General features: G+C 40.2%; 1 protein-coding gene across 48 annotated transcripts in view; it reads left to right on the top strand.

Moving 5' to 3' along the window:
• Window positions 1-829: 829 nt before the first annotated feature.
• PTPRD (protein tyrosine phosphatase receptor type D) overlaps window positions 830-19022 on the top strand; it is a 1118901-nt gene continuing 1100708 nt past the window's right edge. For all 48 annotated transcript variants that reach the window (XM_042455420.1, XM_042455423.1, XM_042455433.1 and 45 more), the window contains exon 1: window positions 830-904. The gene's annotated coding sequence lies outside the window, so the exon portion shown is untranslated. The remainder of the gene's footprint in view (window positions 905-19022) is intronic.

Consider the following 19022-nt stretch of genomic DNA (forward strand, 5'->3'; position numbering starts at 1 on the left):
CAGAACAGAAAGAATAAAGACATACATTTACATCACTAACCACCAGTAATGTTATCTCAATGCATATTCCAGTGAAAATTCTTAAGTAAAAGTATAAGCTGATAGTGTGACTGCCTTCTTAGCATCAGAAAAATTCAATGTATCCATGAAGTGAATTTTGTAAAACTGAATAGCATGTAAAATTGAAAATATCATGCCTTGGTAAGGTGATAGAGGATTCAAATTTGGGGTTTGAAATCTGGGCTTAAGTTTCATTTTAATGTGATCCTTGTCTTTTTAAAGTAGCTCATTCCAGATCTGATTTATGGTATAGCCTGCTCATAACTTAAAAATTGTATATGGGAGTATTTGACAGTGACTAGCTATAGATTGGGTTGCTTCTTGCTTCACTGGTAGCAAGACTACAGTCATGCTTTTAGGAACCACTAAGGTAATTTATCAGACTGATTAACATCATAAGCAGCAAAGGATATGGGTAATAACTCCCTGGGTATTTGCTAATAGAGAAGCATAGGTATAGCTAAGAAACTTAATATTTTGGCATTAGAGAATATCATATGCTGAATTATTCTTAATACAGCAGTTTGAGAGAAGAGATACTAAATGACTAAAGGGCATTTATTATATGAGTATAGAATGCATATTATACATTGAAAATGTATTTTAAATCATGTAATATGATGTATGACTGATGTTTTATGAACTGAGATATACCTTCTTTAAGATGCTGCTATAAAATAGTTAATATAAGTTATGTGCACATAGATTGTGAGATGTTCATGCTTCCTAGCTACCAATATTAATTAAACAATTTTGAACTCTTTAACAGGGAAATTTTGAGGAGTCTTAAATTTCTAATCCTCCAGTCATTGAAACATCTGTGAGTGCTGAAAACTGAAAATTGGTAAGTTACATTTTTATTAACATGTAATTTGCATTACAATTCTGTATAGTGAGAGTTGAAACACTTGTTATCTGTATTTGGAAATGATCATGGTCAAAATTCTTTGAATTAACCATAAATGAAAACCACTTAATTAAAACCAAGTTATCCCTGAATTAGAAATAAAAAACCTTCAGATTTTGAAAAACACAATCATTAGTTCATATTCAGGTCCAATAACAGCCTAAGTAGTCAAGGTTTGCATGGCAAACTTTAGTAGATTTGGTGCTGAGGAAAGATAAAGATGGAAGAAAATATTACTTCAGTAGGCAATATTTAGTTGGATAGAACACTACTAAACTAATCGATGATGGAAAAAAGATAAGGGCACATAAACTTCAAAGTGGGGAATTAAAACAGTAATGTTACTAAAATCGCTGAAGAGCATGGCATTGCAAGAAAATACTGACATCCCTTTGAGAATTTTGAATCCCAGCAAGGTTTTTTTTCTTCAGACTGTCACGATGAATCTCTCTAATATAATGTTTAAGAATCACTTTATTAATGATAAAGGCACCAGCTCAAGTCGAGGTTCTACATTAATTGTTCATTGGCTTCATATGAGTGAAACACAGGGTACATAAGCATGGAAGTGTTCCTTTATTCACATAATAAATCAAATTAATGTTTTCTATAGTGAATGTGGACCCCTCCAACAGCCAAATGCATTCTAGAGCCTTGCCAGCATTATGGTCAAGCTTATGGATTGTGGTCTCTTCCAACTCTATTAGTCTATGATTGACAGCTGTTCAGTGACACAAGAAAATAGATGTTTTATGTTGACTAGGCCCTGGTAAATAGTTTATGCTGTAGCCTGGCAGTTCAAGGATAGAGGTACAGCTTGAAACAGGCGAATAAACCTTTCTGGCAGCAATTTGCTTATTTTATATCTATTAGGCTTTGAGCAGGGTCATGTCCTCACAGTTCAGTTTTCTTTCTTTGGTTCTTTTCTACACAACCTCAGAGTACCCATTATTCATCTTACAGGATGCATTATCCAGCCGTGTGGGTTTGCAAAGTTGTCCTTGGCATATTCTAGGTAGAATTTGTTGTTTAGGAGTCCACTTCTACAACTTGCTGTGATGGAATGCTGAAATCAATCAGCAAAAGAGTCCTCATGCTTTCCTCCGCCGCAGACCACCTGCAACATCATTTATCACCAATGAAAGTTATCCTGTAGAAGGGATATGTCAGTTTTTGGTATAAATCAAAATTTGAAATAAAATTCTTCCCATCCCAAGTTATTGGGAGGTGGGGTTAGTATGCTGCAGTCTTTCTCTCTCTGGCTTTCTCTCTCTCTCTTTCTCTGCATATAATCATGATTTGGTCAAGGAAGTATGACAATAAATGAAGATAAAACTAAGAGTAGCAGTGATGTGGGACATCTGAGAGACATGGGACCATGTAAGGGCTTCTGTAAACCAGACAGTCCATTTTTAGTTCTTTGGCTCTTCTGTCAGCAATGCAGCCTGAAGGAAAAATCTAAAAGAGAGCTCCTATGCCTATTAGGATATAAGTTCTTGAATATTTTTAATACACTTTCTAGATCAGACTTTCCATAAATTAGTGCATATAGAGTAATATACTTGAGCAGGTTTATATTCTTACACATGTTTAGGACTGCTCCAATGGTCTTTGAATACTATAGTTTTATGTTCTCCTGTTGTTAATCTTCTTTTGCCTATAGAATTGCAAAAGTGCTGTTTTTGTGGAACCCCTGAAATCTGGAAAAAAACAGAGCATGGAATGCTGGAATATTAAAAATATTTCATGCTTATAGTTAGAAACGGAGAAAATGTTGCTGCCACTATTAAAATTGTTATTGTTGTTGTGTTCCTGTAAATTCATTTGATAGTTAAAATGTTTTAAAAAAGAAATCATGGGAGTCATTGAGAATGCCATTTGGAGGCACAAACATTGCCCCCTGGTGGCACATTGTATTATTGCTTTTTCAGAAATGCTCTTTTTGACATATTTTAAATTGCTTTCTCCAGTCTTTGTATATGCCTTGAACAACTATGGTGACTGCATGAATTTAAGGGGTTTTCTTTTCTTAGGGAAGATATCCTCAGAGGTGGTTTTGTCAGTTCTTTCCTCTGAAACTATAGCCTCCAACACCTGGTATTATTTGGCATCTCCCATACAAATATTAAACAAATATGATCCTGCTTAGTTTCCAAAATCAGAGGGGGTCTGATACCTTTATGGTATTTAGGCGCTTTCCAAAGACATTGGCCTATAGCTGCTATAATTTTATGGCTCCAGTAATAGGTTTTATTATATATCTGGACTGCCATATTATGAAATGCTTCCCTAAAGCATAGGATCAAACAATTTATCCAGTTAAGTATAGTACTGATTTGCATCTTTTTTCTTTCCAACATATCAACATGGAGGATATAAAGGGGCAAAACAGATAGCAGGTAAGGGGCGGCTTAATGCCGCCCCTTTGAGTGCCAGATCAGGGCTGAGGAAACTGCACACTATGGCCCCAATCCAGCATTTTCCAGCCCCAAAAGAATCGGTAAAATGTGACTCTTCCGCATTTCTTCAGCGCAGTGTATATAAGCACTGTGAGACTGCCTGCCATCTAGGTGGGCAGGCAGTATGACACCACTTTGGGGGTGGAGTCGGTGCATGAGGTGTGTGGCCCCCATGCCCCCACTTCACCCCGACGCCAGCCTTTTGGTCCAATCTGTACAGCCCTTAAATCACCCTTCAAACATCATCAATTGTTTCTCTGGATTGGAAGAGGTTAAGGCATGATGCTCCAGTCTGAGATAGGGGAATACTGAAGTGCAACATAAGTGCTACAAAGATTTCTTGTTACATCATGGGTAAGATGTTCCTAAATATAAATATTTTGATTGCCTCTAGTGATATGCAGAACATTTTTCTGCACTACTGAATAACTACACTTCATGCCTCCCCACTTGTTTAGAACCTTGAAGCATGGTCCCAAGAGATAAATTTCAGGGCCCATGTCTTGCATGCAAGGGCAGGAGTCCAATGTTCACTTCCTTCGACCTCTACAAGCCCAGTGCTCTCCTACTGTCCTCCTCCTCTTGATAACACTCTGCTATGAACCTAAATGTAAGCAGTATAAGTAGCTGGAGAACAGGAATAGTTAACAGTGTTATAAGCTTGTTAATGAGTGTTAACTAGCAAATTTACCAATAAAGCCTTGCTGGGAAAAGATGAAAATGATTTAGCATATAACTAGCTGAACTGATGCATTTATTTCCAAACTCTTAATAGGGTCTATTAACCAAATATTAAACTTACTAAATCTCACTAGGGAAAATAGATAATGAATTAGTATAGAACTAATTAAATTTTATTAGTTTCAATCACTGAAAAGAATACTGTGTCACATCTCTGCCATCAGCCAAGAGTCTGAAGCCATCACCTTCCCTTCTAGCACTTATCAAATCCATACTGGCTAAAATTAAAATGCTAACAGAAGTATTCTGCTAAAATGTCAATGTGGTGTATTTTTCTTCTTCAGTAGTGTTTCAAAACTACATGTCTTCGGTGTCATGTAATAATGGTGTTGTTGTTATGGAATGCATAGGTAGTAATATGGGTTATATTGCCAGATTTGGATTTAGGAAGAATAATTCTTAAACTGGATTCCTGACCTCAATTCTTAAATTGAATATTTTAGGATCTGCAAGTTTGAGATTTTTTCTTCATATAATATAATTTTCAAGAGAATGTTTCTGTTCTCTTTCTTTTGGAGTATTCAGTGTATGATGCATTAAGTATTCCTCGGCACACAGTAAATTCTCTGCGCTTTCCTTTCAAGACGGATAGATAGACATGACCATCTCCACATGAGGCCAATGAGTATGATGACAATTTTGATTTGTATCTCACCTTTCTCCCCAAATGAGAATCAAAGTGGCTTAACAAACAAACAGCTTATTTATGCTTTCTTCAGCTGCTTCCATCTGTGTCAAGTTGGGCATTAACTGAAATGCCATGGTCTGAATTTTACTTTTTGCAAACAGTCATATTGGGGTTTCCTTGTAGTTGTTACAAATTGAACAGTGGCATATGTGTGCCAGCCTCTCCTATTCATTAAGTGAAGAAAGGATTTTCATGACCCACAATTCTTCCTCTGCATGGTATTTTGACTTTGTCAGGGTGTGCAACTTTGTTCACCTCCCACTGTTTCTTTGCTTTGCTAAATATACATCCAGGATAATAACAATAATTATAAAATGTTAAACCAGCATCTGTTAGAAGACGTATTTTTCATTGCTGACAAATTCAATTAAAGGTAGTGCTAGCTAAACCAAATGAAACAACAGGTAGCTAAGGAAAGGTCAGTACCAAATTATTGCTCACCATACTAATTTCCCAAGCCATTAAGTCTGTAAAATTATGGGATTTGTTTTCAGATGTAAATTAAGTTATGCAATATAGTGCCCTGATCAGTTTATGGATATTCTGGAGCATGAAGTGTAACCTCTCTTACAGGAAATGCCTCTTGATAACAATATTGATGATTCAATATAGCTAGATCTTGAATTCTGATAAAATGTGGATATGCACTCATTTTCAGCCACTGTAGTTCATCTCAACTTTCAACATCTCAGCTACCATTTTTTTTTAAAAAAAAAAGATCTGGTTCATAATTATTTGATATGACATATTGATTTACACAATAAATTCCTGACTTACTGTTGCATAGTTTTAGTTACAATCTTTTTTTTTTACAAAAGGTATTATCTGTTTTAAAAGTAAAGTAAAGGTTTCCCCTTTGACATGATTTTCTAGTAGTGTCCCACTGTAGCAGGGGGTGATCATCTCTGTTATTAAACCAAGGGAGCCAGCATTGTCAAAGACAACCCTGTGGTCATGTAGCCAGCATAACTAGGTGCGCGAAACGCTGTTACCTTCCCAGCAAAGTGGTTTCTATTTATCTACTTGCACTTTTACATGCTTTTGAACTGCTAAGTGGGCAGAAACTGGGACTAGTGATGGGAGCTCACTCCATCACGCAGTGCTTGGGTCTCGATCTGCTGATCTGCTGAGCTTGTGGTTGTCAGAGTTGGCATCTTAACTGCTAAACCATTGCATCCCTATTATCTGCTTGGCTCAAACTCATTTGCTTGGACATTAAAGAGATAAGTATCACTCTATTTCCCCAACGTAGATGTTACTAGCTCCTAATTCCTACAAAAATTGGTGTGAGATTTGATTTATTTTGATCAAGCATATACTGTATGCAGGGCAACACATTTCAGTCTTTCCTATTCACACTCTTAAAATTCTTAAATTAACATGCTGCAAATTAGCCCAGTAAGACTTTTAAAACACTTTTCTTTCTTTCTTTCTTTCTTTCTTTCTTTCTTTCTTTCTTTCTTTAAATTACCATACTTTCTTTAAAAGTGTATTTGTTCCTCTTATGCAAGTGAAAACACATTGATATGAAGTTCAATAGAAATTAATTCCCTGATCTTGGCCACTATTAAAAACAAAAAAAACAGAAACAACATTTTCATATGTGTAACTTTGAGGCTTATTCCTCGTAGGAATGCATATTTAATTATTCATATCTGAATTCCTTCCTAAATATTAAGGTTCCAAATAACAATCTAAACTTTGTTTGTATAGTTTCACCAAAATGGTAGTAATCTGCCATTTTTTCTCCATTATCTGAAAGCCATTTTTATTTCTGGGCTTTCTAGCAGAGCTTGCAGCTCCAAGTTGGTATTCTTTTTCTAGAATATTCACCATTCCATGTGTGCATTGATTTAATCAGAGCAGGAAAAAAAGGCATTCTGGAATTGATTTTCAAACTTTCACATATACTTTTGTCATATTTATTTTATTTTATGTGAATAATTTATTATTAATCTTTCTGCGAAAGATATTGTTCATGTTTCTACAACTATGCTGTGCCAATAAAAATATAAATAAAATTACTTAAAACAATCACAAATTTCTAAAAAGAGCAAAGGTAGCAAAAACAAACAAAAAAATTAACAAAAAGCAGGCTTCAAAAACAGCAGAGTATAATTAAACAGCTTGTAAAATGAAGCCATTTTCCAGATGTGTTTAGAGAGGTTGTCCAAAAGAATAAATATAGCAGACTGTTATACTACTTTCTGGTCATTGTTTTGTTATACTTTCATCCTTTATTCCACAAGTACAGTATGTTAGTAGTCAGCTCAAGGTTAATTCAAGTTCAAATGCAGATTATGAGTTGTAATCATTTGGGAAATAGTCTGAACATTGTGGTTCAGAGGGCCATGTACATGAACTCCATGAGAACTGCTTCATTGCTCCTGCTCCCCTGATAATAAAGATAAGACTAGAAAATTAGATTTAAACATTGGCTTAAATGTATTTAAACTGCGGAATTGAGACAAGACAACAAACTTATTGTTGTTGTTGTTGTTGTGTTTATGTTTACTTATAAAGCACTGTAGGTTTACATGGTGCTGTACAAAGGAGTCAAAATACAGATAAAAGCCTGTCTACAGCATACAGTCTAAAATAAAAAGTGAAGAATTTATAAAATTAAGAACATGTCAGTAAAATAAATAAGGACTATAAAACAGCAGACATCAACAGACTTAATCAACCACTAAAGGTCAGATTGCAAGTTGGAAAGTTTCCCTAAACAAAAATGTCATCAATTCGGACTTACATGTAGATAATGAGGTGGTAGTCCACAAGTGAAAGGGAAGGAGATTCCAAAAGTAAGGAGTGGCATGGGGAAAGGGACAAATCCAAATCAAGGATGAGGCAAACTTTGGCTGAGATAACTGCCCTGAGACCCTGGAACACAAAGTACAGGTAGGATGGTGTCTGGGAAAGCAGTCAATGGAACTGCTGATAAAGGCTGAGGCCAACTTTCCAGATAAACATATACAAGGCTTTGCAGTAGCAAGAAACCTAGTCCAGTATCACAGTACCAATCCAATGTCCAATAGAGCAGGGCAAGCCAAGGGTCCAGGATTCCAGAGAGCAGGTCGGCAACTAGGGTCGAGGTTCCAGGTCAATCCGTAATTCAGGAGGCAATGTTTCAGGCAACAAAGTCCAAGGGAGTCATAGCATTCGCCAGGGAATGCAGACAAGGTCTGACAAAGGAGCTTGGTGTCTTGCAGCTGTTTATATTATCTCAGTTCCTAATTGCAGATGTTTAGTGATTGCTGAGCGTTTCTCATATAACCTCCTGGATTGACGGAGGCACACCCTTTCTATCCTTCTTAGCTGAAGGTAGGTACGACTTTGTCCTGCTCCTCTATGTCTCTCCAGCCTGGAATCTCTGCTGAGGAGAGGCTAGGCTGCAGAGTCATAGGCTCTGCTGGGGCTGGCATCACATAGCTAGGGCCTGGTTCAGCCTCCTCCTCCGAATCCTTTGAGTCCTTAGCCTGGTTGGCCATGACAGATGGTAAGGGGAAACCAGTGCTGACAAATAGGGGGGGGGGGGCAGCAACCCATGCATTGCTTTAAATATTAACAAAAGAATCTTGTAATGAACTCTGAAAGGGGCAGGGAGTCAATGGAGTAGAGGGGTAACATGATCATAACAGCAGGACTCCAACAGATAACGAAACAAGAGTGGAAACTTGGCCTCCAGTGACTACAGTGAAGGACCTATCTGATACATAGGATCTAAACCAATGAAGGACAGAATCAGTAAACCCAAGGTCCTAGAGTCGATCCACCAGAAGACTGTGAGCAACAATATCAAAGTCAGCAGAAAGATCAAGAACAATTAGAACAGAGTAAAGGTCTTTTGATTTGGCCAAGAGAACATTGTCCGCAATCTTTGTGACAGCCGTCTCTGTGGAGTGCAATGAACAGAAGCCAGGCTGAAATGATTCATAATAGAATTAGTGAATTGGTACTGGAGGCATTGGAAATAAATGGCATGTTCCAGAACCTTCAAAAGAAAAGGCAGAAGTGAAATAGGCTGGTAATTAGAAAGGGAAAGTGGATCAACTGCAGGTTTCTTTAGAATAGGGGAGACCAAAGCATGTTTAAAGGCAGAGGGAAAAGAAACGAACAGAAAGAAAAAAATTGGATTCAAACACATGCTAAATTTTATTTACGTTAAACCAACATGCAAATAAATGCTGACTTCAAACAGTAAGTGCATAGGAGTCATCCATAAGGGCAATTTAAGGATTAAAAAACCCTTTGATGTTCAGGTATTTGAACCACTGATCCATCATACTGTTTCACACCCAAATTCCCAGATTGAGTACACAGGGTGAGATCCTATCTAGTGTGCTACATAGTAGCACTGCTTAGCCCTTGCCATGGTCCACTTGTTGGTTCCCTTAGGATATATCTCCAATAGAAGGCCTGTCCCCCAATCAACTGTGAGGACACCCCAGGAGGTGAAATCCTTGTTCATATGATTCACAAAGATGTTTACCATGATATCCAAATTTTAGATTGGGTGCCCGGTATGAAGGGTACATATCAAATTAATATTCTTGTAGTTCTCAACTGTACATGTCAACTACACATAAAAGCTATTATGAAGGAATTTTACCCCCTGAAGTAAAGCCTTCTGGAAAGGTAAACTTCAGAGGGCAAAGTTCATGTTGTTGTTGTTATATGCAACAGGAGACTGCTTCAGTTCCCAAGGACAATAAAACTGGAAACGAGTTAACTATATTCAGTTCAACCAAGCAATCCTTTGCAATTATATGCCTCTGTGGTGATGTGAGTTCCTGCCTTAAGGATGTGAAATCAAAGCTAACAGCTTGAAACACTGCCACTGATCAGCCGGTTTTCTTTCCCAAAATAAAGCGTGTAATCTATGTTTTCTCTTTCATGGCAATATTAGAAGATTTCTTAGTTTCTTTCTTTCTTTCTTTCTTACTGATTTTTATACTATATGTTTGTTAATATATTCTTTATTATATTGATCATAACCAACCATTCCCCCATGCAAAGCATGGAAGGAATGGAGATTAAAATTGAGCTTCAGTTTACAAATAACTATACTATAGTACGTTATTTTCATTAAGTTAAATTAGAACATCTGAGAAGTTCTGGAGGAATGCTGTGGATAGCTACTGCTATTGGCTTCCATGCTGCCCATGGTGTTTTCTTCATTCTACCTAATGTTAGTCCTGTCCTAGAGAAAAAGATATATAGCACACTATGCTCAAAAGTGTGGACTATTTTAGATTTGAACTATCTCACATTTGAAACTCTTGACTTTAGAAATATAACAGATGGCCAAATATAATATGTACACTACTGTGTAGACATAACTGGGGTATTTTCTGGTTTTGAGTGGTAACCAGTATACGAAAGACCAGCTGAAAAATGCTTAACAGAACTCTTCTTCATTTAGTTGAAGGCTTATTCGGCAAGATTATCTGACTATGGGATGAGACAAATGATTTACTCTCCTGTCTTTATTATGATTTCTCACTCCAGAATATTCTTGTTTATTGATAGGAAAATCATCATTGTCAAGGCTTAAACTGTTCTCCAGGAATCTTTGATAATGGACCACAGAATTTAAAAGACCTCCCCTCCCCAGTATTTCTCGCTTGATCCTCTCTCCCTTTCCACCCTCTGTTTCCTCTTCCCCTTCCTCCTTCCCTCTTGAAGAAAGGTTGCATCCATTGAATATTTTCCCCAGTCTACTGTTATGTGGATTGTTTTATTAAGAAAGTTCAGGAATATGTTAGAACCTCACATAACATCATGATCCAGCAGAAAATGTACACTGGAAGTATGGAGGGTGAAAGTTGCTCCTTTCTCCCTAGCCATGCAATGTCAGCTGTACAGTGGCAAAACACACTTTCACAGCCATACAATGGCTATTGAGATCTTGGGATGGAGCAACCATCCCACAAGGAGATACTGGATATTTTCACTCCAAAATATCCATCTTTATTGGATGTCTCCTTGTACAACACCCACAAAAGTATTGAGGAATGTGATAGCCCTGCTTAAATATTTGAATGAATGTCATATTGAGGATGGAGCAAGCTTGTTTTCTGATGCTTCAGAGACTGAGGTCTCGATCAGACAGGTGGCTTGGAGTGTCTTCTGGTCGATCCAATGACAAGCATACTCTGAGCAGTGCGGGACCGCAGTAGCCAGCCGCAGCGGTGGTTTGCGATGGATTGCTGGCAAGGAGTGCATTTTTTCACTTCTTTTGTGGCCAGATTTGGGCTGCCTTAGGTGGTTGCAGCATGGCTTTGGTGGGGGCATGCATAATTTGAATGCCGTAGCCCTGGATCAACCAAAAGGTGGCACTTTTAGCCCTTCTGTTTCAGGCCTAGGGCATAGAACAATGGATGCAGGCTACAGGAAAAGAGATTCCACCTAAACATTAGGAGGAACTTCCTGACAGTAAGAGCTGTTTGAGAGTGGAACACCCTCCATCAGAGAATGTTGGAGTCTCCTTCTTTGGAGGTTTTAAAACAGAGGTTGGATGGCCATCTCTTGAGGGTCCTTTGATCGTGTCTCCCTGCATGACAGGGGTTTGGAGTGTATAGCCCTTGAGGTCTCTTCCAACTCTGTGATTCTGTGATCACAGAAAGAAATCAGCGACCAAGTAGATTTAGGCTAATATAAGAATTTTTATGTAGATTTACCAATCGTTACAAATGACTCAGCATTTTGTTTTGATTATACGCCTGCAGATCCTTCCTACATAGAGTTATACAGCACCAACCATGAAAATGTTTAATATCTCGGTTTGGATAGTCCATGCCATTTGAATAATGCTACTTCATTTTCCCAGGTCAAATAAGTCTTGCATCAGTGAAAGGGGGCACACATTTGGCAAATGGTGGTGCAAAGGCTCTCTGCAAAAAACCTGAACAGGAACAGAAACAAAAGCCTTTTGAATAAACACAACCATGGTATACAATTATTTCTGTATGATAGTCCTGCAGAAAAAGATAGGTTGGAACAAAAAGTCTCAACTATTGTTATTCCAAATTTTATATAGATATAACACTATTAACCTGGTCTTTTTCAGCAGAGCCTGAATTAGAAAAAAACATGGATCATGTTGCTCTGTAATGACATGTGTGTCAGTGTGTAAAACAGTCAAGACTGTGGTGCTAGTTAAAGTTTTGTTTTTGTTTTACTTTTATAATCTGCCAGTTACAAGTGCCTGCATAATTAAAATAGTGGCAGACTGGTGATTTTTACAACCATATCCATAAATGTAAGAGATTTAAGTCTGCATCTACATTGCAGAATTTATGCCGTTTGACACTGCTTTAACTGCCATGGCTCAATGCAGTGGAATTCTGGGTTTTGTAGCTTTGTGAGATATTTAGCCTTCTCTGTCAGAGAGCTCTAATGATCCCATAAAACTAAAAATCCCAGGATTCCATAGGATTGAGCCATGATGATTAAAGTGGTGTCAAACTGCATTAATTTTTCATTTTGGCAGCAGCCTGAGCTAAATGAATGTGGTTTATATAGGCAACCCACTGAATATCTACCTGAATGAGGAGAAAAATTTAATCTTAATTTAGGCCTGTTACAGACCGCCCAAAAGGGGCGGTCTTGGGCTGCTGCCGGTTGCAGCACGGAGGAGCCGCAGCAGCCAAATCGCGCAACTCCTCCGCGCTGCAAAAAAGGAGTGCAGAAATTGCACTCCTTCCGGCAACCTGGAAGAGCCGCCGCAAGTGCCAAAGCGCGCACTCACGACGGCTCTTTGGGGTTTTGACGTCCGGATGCAGCGCGTCTGTTACTTCAAGATGGCCGCGCCCGTCTGTATAGGGCACCGTCATCTTGCCGTACAGAATACGTGTGAGGGGCAAGGCGCGTCCGGAAGCGCCGCCCCTCGCGCGTATTCCTGGCGCAATGACGGCACCGCTTAGGCCCGTTTGTAAGGCGTCTTAATTTCTTTCACAAGTTTTTTTTAACAGGTATGGGTGTCTTAGATCCTCTTCTTGCTGCCATCCTGCTCACTTGAATGCTCACTGAGCATTTGCACGCCATGTTATTGTTTCTGAAAGCCAGATCAAGATCAAGCTATTTTATATTAGATTTAAGGCATCCAGGGATTCTTCTTACACATTGATTAATTGTGGTTTCCCTATAAAATGTTGTGCAATGGAAGAGTTTCTTGGGGTCTGTCTGTCTTTCATTTAAAAAAAAAAAACAACTTTCCAGCATTGTACATAAACATAATATTGCTCTGTAAGCATTTCACACAAGTGCTCAACATGATAGCTTCAGTGGTTGCAAGGCTGATCCACTTCACACAAGTGGGAGAAATGTTGGTTGCTTGAGGTAACAAAACAAGACCAGCAGATTATATCAGAAAGAATGCAATCATCTAACATTCAGAGCCAATTTATGTATGAGCAGGTGGTTAAATATTAAAGATCATGTCATCCAAAACAACATTTTCTAGCAGTTCCTACACACTTTGATAGAAGCACAGAAAGCTGTACTGTTGACCTACTTTTCAGTAAGATCTAAACTTTAGCCTGACAAGAAATGGTTGTGGTAGACCTATCAACAGCAAAGAGCACATTGTTAAAGCAAAGAAAATATGTACATTGAAGAATAGATACTGTTAGATTTCCAGATCTGGGAATTCTTAACAGCAGGCCGTTTTTCTATTCCTCCCTCCCTCTCTCTGTGTGTGATGCAGGAAAAGAATACAGTTCCATAGCTCCTAAAAATATAGCAGAAAGCTTCAGACAAATCCCATTTTGGATCAATAACTGTGTATACATTTCTCCATTAAAATGAGCATGTGCAATGAATGCTTCTTTAATTTTCATTTAATGTAATGGGTTGTATACATGTTAATTTTTTAAAACCTAATTCAAAAAAGGGAAATACGTTGGTATTAACGGGAGCTCCCCTCCAATTCCAAACTGCAGCCGCATCAAGAGAGGCCAAAGTCTTCAAGCCCATCTTTAGCTGCACCACAATTGTAAATTGGCTAAGGGTGCATGTACTCTGCAAAGATAATGCAGTTTGACACCACTATCATGACTCTATCCTACAGAATTTGTAGTTCTGTGAAGTGCCAGCACTATTTGACAGAGAAGGCTAAAGACCTTGTAAAACGACAAATCCCAAGATTCCATAGGACTGAGATACAGTGGTTAAAATAGACACACACAAATGAAAGGGTGGACCCCAATTTACGGGATGTGCGATTTGGACGCCCAGCAGGAATGAGACCAGTTTAAAATATTAGCACAGTGCAATGGGACAAGCTCAGGGACATAATGAGAGGTGGAGATCAGGTATATTAAGCTCCCCCCGTCCAGCCTATTTTCAACTAATGCAGCCCACCCTCCCGCCCTAAACTGCAGTGTGAACTTTGTTGGTAGTTTCAGGGCCGGGTAGGAATTTTCTCCCCTCTTCTAGGTGTTTTGTTTTTTTCCCTACCCCACACTGTAGGTAGGGACTGGTATGAGTATGAGGGTGCAGACTACACTGGGTGCCATCTGAAGTGGGAGGACACCCCAGTGCTCCCCAGACTTTCATTTGCCTCTTTGCAGAAATGGGCTGTGGCTTTTGTTTTCCTGTATCCTTTGAAAATGCTGGAGCTCATGTTCAGCAAAAGAGAAGGTATGGTACAAGCAAACAACGACTTTCCTTTCACCACCTCTGATGACCCAATGGGCTGAGAAAACAAAGACCATGCTCACACTGGAGGGGGGGAAGGGGGGGGGGGGTCAGCTGTCTGCACCAGTTCCGTGACTCTTGCCATCTGGAGCATATCCACCTGTACCATTTGGGCTTGTGTTTGTACCTTTTCTCACAAGTAGCCACCACTATAACCTCTCTTCTCCATCCTGCAATGGTTCTCCTTGAGAGAATGCACCATGGAAAGGCCACTACTGCTGCCTCCTTGGGGCAGGGTCTTTGCCAGGACAGAGTGGGAAGTAATGCTGATACTAGGGTGGGAAAGATTCTGGGTTGCCCCCCAGGTGGGGGAACTGCCAGAGGAGCCCACCACTGCCACCATGCTCCCTCCCTTGTTTGTCGTCTTCTTTCACCTGATCTTCTGGGCCCTGCTACCTGGCCTGCTCCCTTGCTCACCACTCCCTGGCTTACCCTGGGACCCCTCTGGCTCCCTGTGTCCCTCAGGCAGGGCTGGAATGGAAGAAAGGAACTTAGGAGGGAGGAGTGCAGCCAGGAACCCCCTCTCCATTCCCCCAGACAATTCACTCTTTTGTACTTTTGTAACTTCTCACTTGTCCAGAAATCAGTGTTTCTTCCTGCAAGAGGGACGATTAGGGGATGAAGCCATTCAGGAGGAAAAGCGAAATATACATCACCAAAAGAAATTGCAAGGACCATTTGTCCCAAACCTCCAAAGTGCAAAAGCTGATGGAAAATAGTTGAACTCTAGTGGTCTCATCAGGAGTTAGGGAGGGAGGGATGGGGAAACTCTAACCAGTGGGCATTTTCCCCACTTCCAAGAGCTGAAGGAGTAGCAGGCTACATCTAGGAGCACCAGATTGCAAAGTCCCCTGCAGCCCCACTGCCTCCTCATGGAGTCCTGGATTCAAAATGGATGCACGAAAAGCAGAGGCTTCCTTTATCGACCCCCTCCCCCATCCAGGTTCAGAGGAGCCTGAAGCCAACTGTCCTCCCTTGAAAATTTTGGTCTGGTTTGGCTTCCCTGGAAGCATGGTGGGACCCTGAGAGTTTTCTCCCTGTCCCTGTCCCCCCCCCCCCATTCCTTGCCACACGGTTGAGGTGGGAGTGGGATCAAGTGTTCCCACTTGCTTTCTCATTGCAATACCACCCACTCTAGCTGGCTGGGGTAGCCTTTTCAGGTGACAGATGGTGGGAGGCAGGCACAGGGAGGGGGCTCCCTCCTTTCCTGGCCTTCTGCCCCCTTCCCACCAGCCACTGCTGAGGAGGGAGGTTTGCCTTCCACCTTGGCCACTGCCCTTTGCAGGGCTCCCTGTCTGCCTCAGGCTGCCCAGTGGGCGGTGAAAACAGAAACATCACTTGCACCATGAGCAGACCACACCTATCTCCAACACTGACAATCAGTTACTGCACTGGGTGACACCAATCTTGGTGACATCAATGAGCAGAAAGACTTATTATTAAAATAAGGTATGGTGCAAACATTTGAGGGGGGAACTTTAAATGGTGCATGTGTTTTTTTAAAAAAAACTTTTTGAAGTACCATGAGCAAGATCTGAGCCAGGTGACCCGGGATGTTTTTGTCTCCATCCTGTAGGCTTCTATAGCTTCATCCTACTGATACTCCATGACTCTCTACAGCAACTTTGGGATGATAAGAAGGGAGAAGCAATTGTGTCAAAAATGGTTGCAGATCTTTTCCTCAAGGGAGAATATAACTAGAAGTCCTTTCACAATGCTTCTGATGGAAAAGTAACAGGGTAGCACCCCTTTATTACTGAACAGCCATCTGTTGTGGTTCTCTTGAGGCAACCAAATGCAGAATATTTTCTCCACCGGAAGAGCTAGCACTGGGACTACAAGCCTTATTCTCCAAGAAACTGATGTTGATACGCCCTGCCTTGGGGTGGTGGTAAGGGGAGGGGGTTGAGAAGTACATCTGCTTTGGGTTTCTGTACTACTTTATTAAATGTGCACTTCCTAAACCTAAAAATGGGTCAGAATGAAGTTTTGTTGTGGGTGGGTTGCAAACGTTTGTGCATTTAAAACACTGTACTCTGAAGATGCTTACACTTTTAAAAGTTAGAAATTGTGTACATTTGCAAAAGCACAAATTAAAGTTTACACAAATTTAAAACAGGAAAGGAAAGAAAAAGGAAAACAAACAAACAGATGAGTGAAAATCAACTTTACCTGCAACTTTGAGACTGATTTGTTTTAGCAAGAGCTTTGATGCATTTCAGTCCACTTCCTCAAACATACTGATGGAACATACTAATGCCACAACCCCATAATCCACAATATGTATCCTATGAAAAGCTGCTGCTGTTGCTGCTGCTGCTGCTGCTGCTGCTGCTTCCTCCTCCTCCTCCTCCTCCTCCTCCTCTTCTTCCTGGGCACTACTCTTACTAAGCAGATTTATCTTTTTCACACCTCAGAACTAAATGCCAGCCTGACAGATCTGTATCATCTTACAAGTCTGTTCAAAAGTTTATGGACAAACTGTGTCTTTTTGTATGCTATAATTCTCTGATTTCACCTCCACAATATACTTGTGGTTTGATACCTGTGATTCAGACTCTATCAGTGCATCTAAAGGAGTAGGCTTAAATCCATGAAAGGCAATGCAAAAATAAATTGTTCTTAAAGGTTCTCCTTTAGAGTCCTTATCCCCACTCCCACTTTCCTCTTGATGCTGTGACAGACTAACACAACTATCTCACTGTGCACTTTTAAAGACATTAAAAAACCCTTTAAAAAGGTAGGGTGGAATCCACACAAACTTCCAAAATACACAGAATCTGATAACGAAACAAGGTGAAATTCACTTTGAATGATAAAGGAACATAACCTAAGCAAAATCTAGCCCTGCATGTAAACCATGGTCAGCAGAGGTGAAGCACCTTCAAAATGTTCCCTCAGTCCTGAAATTTTTAGCATTGCACGAAGCATGACACTGAAAATTGTTCATACCTAGAACTCTACATTTGCAGTGTTCACATTTCCTCTGCTACTTTGCCTGCCCTTTTTCTTTGGCTACTCCAGCTGTATTTTTTATTCTAATGTTAGAAATTGCTGGACTGATGCAAAATGTCATAGTGCGGAGGGTGTGTGTGTGTTCAGGATTCTTATTTGGGGGCAATGACCTCATTTTGATCCCCCTTCCCAGTAGTTGCACCCCAACCTTTGGAATCATTTCCACGTTGGTTGAGGATGCACCCAGTGGCATCCATCCTGCAGTGCAAAAGCTGATCCTTCTCTGCTCTAAGTTCCTTTGTCTTTGAATAGGTGAAGTGGTCAAGAGCCAGAGTGGGTTGAGAACCAGAAGGGTGTTTTAATAGGCATGTTGTGCTTTTTATGGTGTGTGTGTAGAGCCAGAATGATGTAATGGTGTGAGCACTGGACTATGAATCTGGAGATTGGGGTTTGAATCGCCAATTGGCCCTGGAAACCCACTGGGTGACCTTGAACATGTCACATTCTCTCAGCCTCAGAGGAAGGCAATGGTGAACCACTTCTGAACAAACCTTGCTGAGAAAGCCTTGTGATGAGTTCATTTTAGGGTTGCCATAAGTTGGAAATGGCTTGAAGGCACACAACAACAAGATGAAAAGGTCAGCAGAAGCAGTAACTACAGTTTTTTCTCAAGAACAATCAGCAGATTTGTTCCCTCTAGATTTTGTACACTTGTACATGTACAGTAGTCACGCCCCTTATGCAGTGGATCCGTTCCGGACCCTCCCACGTAAGGGAAATTGCGCATATGCTCAAATCCCAATTGGTATAATGGGGTGTGCTCCCATGGTGTGTTGTGGGGTGTGCGCCATGGGCATGCACCCTATTGTTTTGATTGGGGCTTGCCTTCCACATGAGCTCAGGTCATCAGAAGGCAAGCCTGCGATGGGCCTACTGTAATTGCATAAACTCTTTTCCCTTTTCTGGCCAAACAGAGGAATGTTTGTACACTTGTCCCTCCATATTCACTAGGCACAAGACCCCCATGAATATGGAAAAAGTGCAAATAACAAAAACACCATATTTTTATCTGAGAGGACACTTCTCTAGGAATCTCTAGGCCCTCCATTGCAACTCTGAGGTCAACGTCCGACAGACACTGACCATAGAACTGCACTGGAGGAGCTACAAAGGTTAGTAGAGTATTCTCTGTAGGAATCTCTAGGTCCTCCAGTGCAACTTTTAGGTTAAAGCTGACCATAGAGTTGCACTGGAGAACATAGAGATTCCTACAGAGAACATATGAATCAAATACGTGAATATTCAAAGCCACAAATATCAAAGCCGCAAATATGAAGGGATGAGTGTATATCTAAACTAAAACTATTTAAGCTTTAATCCTGAATCATGTGTGGGATATGTGAGCCTCACCAGATAAAGGTGATTCAGAAATCCCATCATGCTTTGCCATTAGCTGAGCTGAATGGGGGTGAAGGGACAGAAGTCCAAGAACATCTGAAGAGTCAGCATC

This window comes from Sceloporus undulatus, chromosome 2, assembly GCF_019175285.1.
Source record: "Sceloporus undulatus isolate JIND9_A2432 ecotype Alabama chromosome 2, SceUnd_v1.1, whole genome shotgun sequence".
NCBI lineage: Eukaryota > Metazoa > Chordata > Lepidosauria > Squamata > Phrynosomatidae > Sceloporus > Sceloporus undulatus.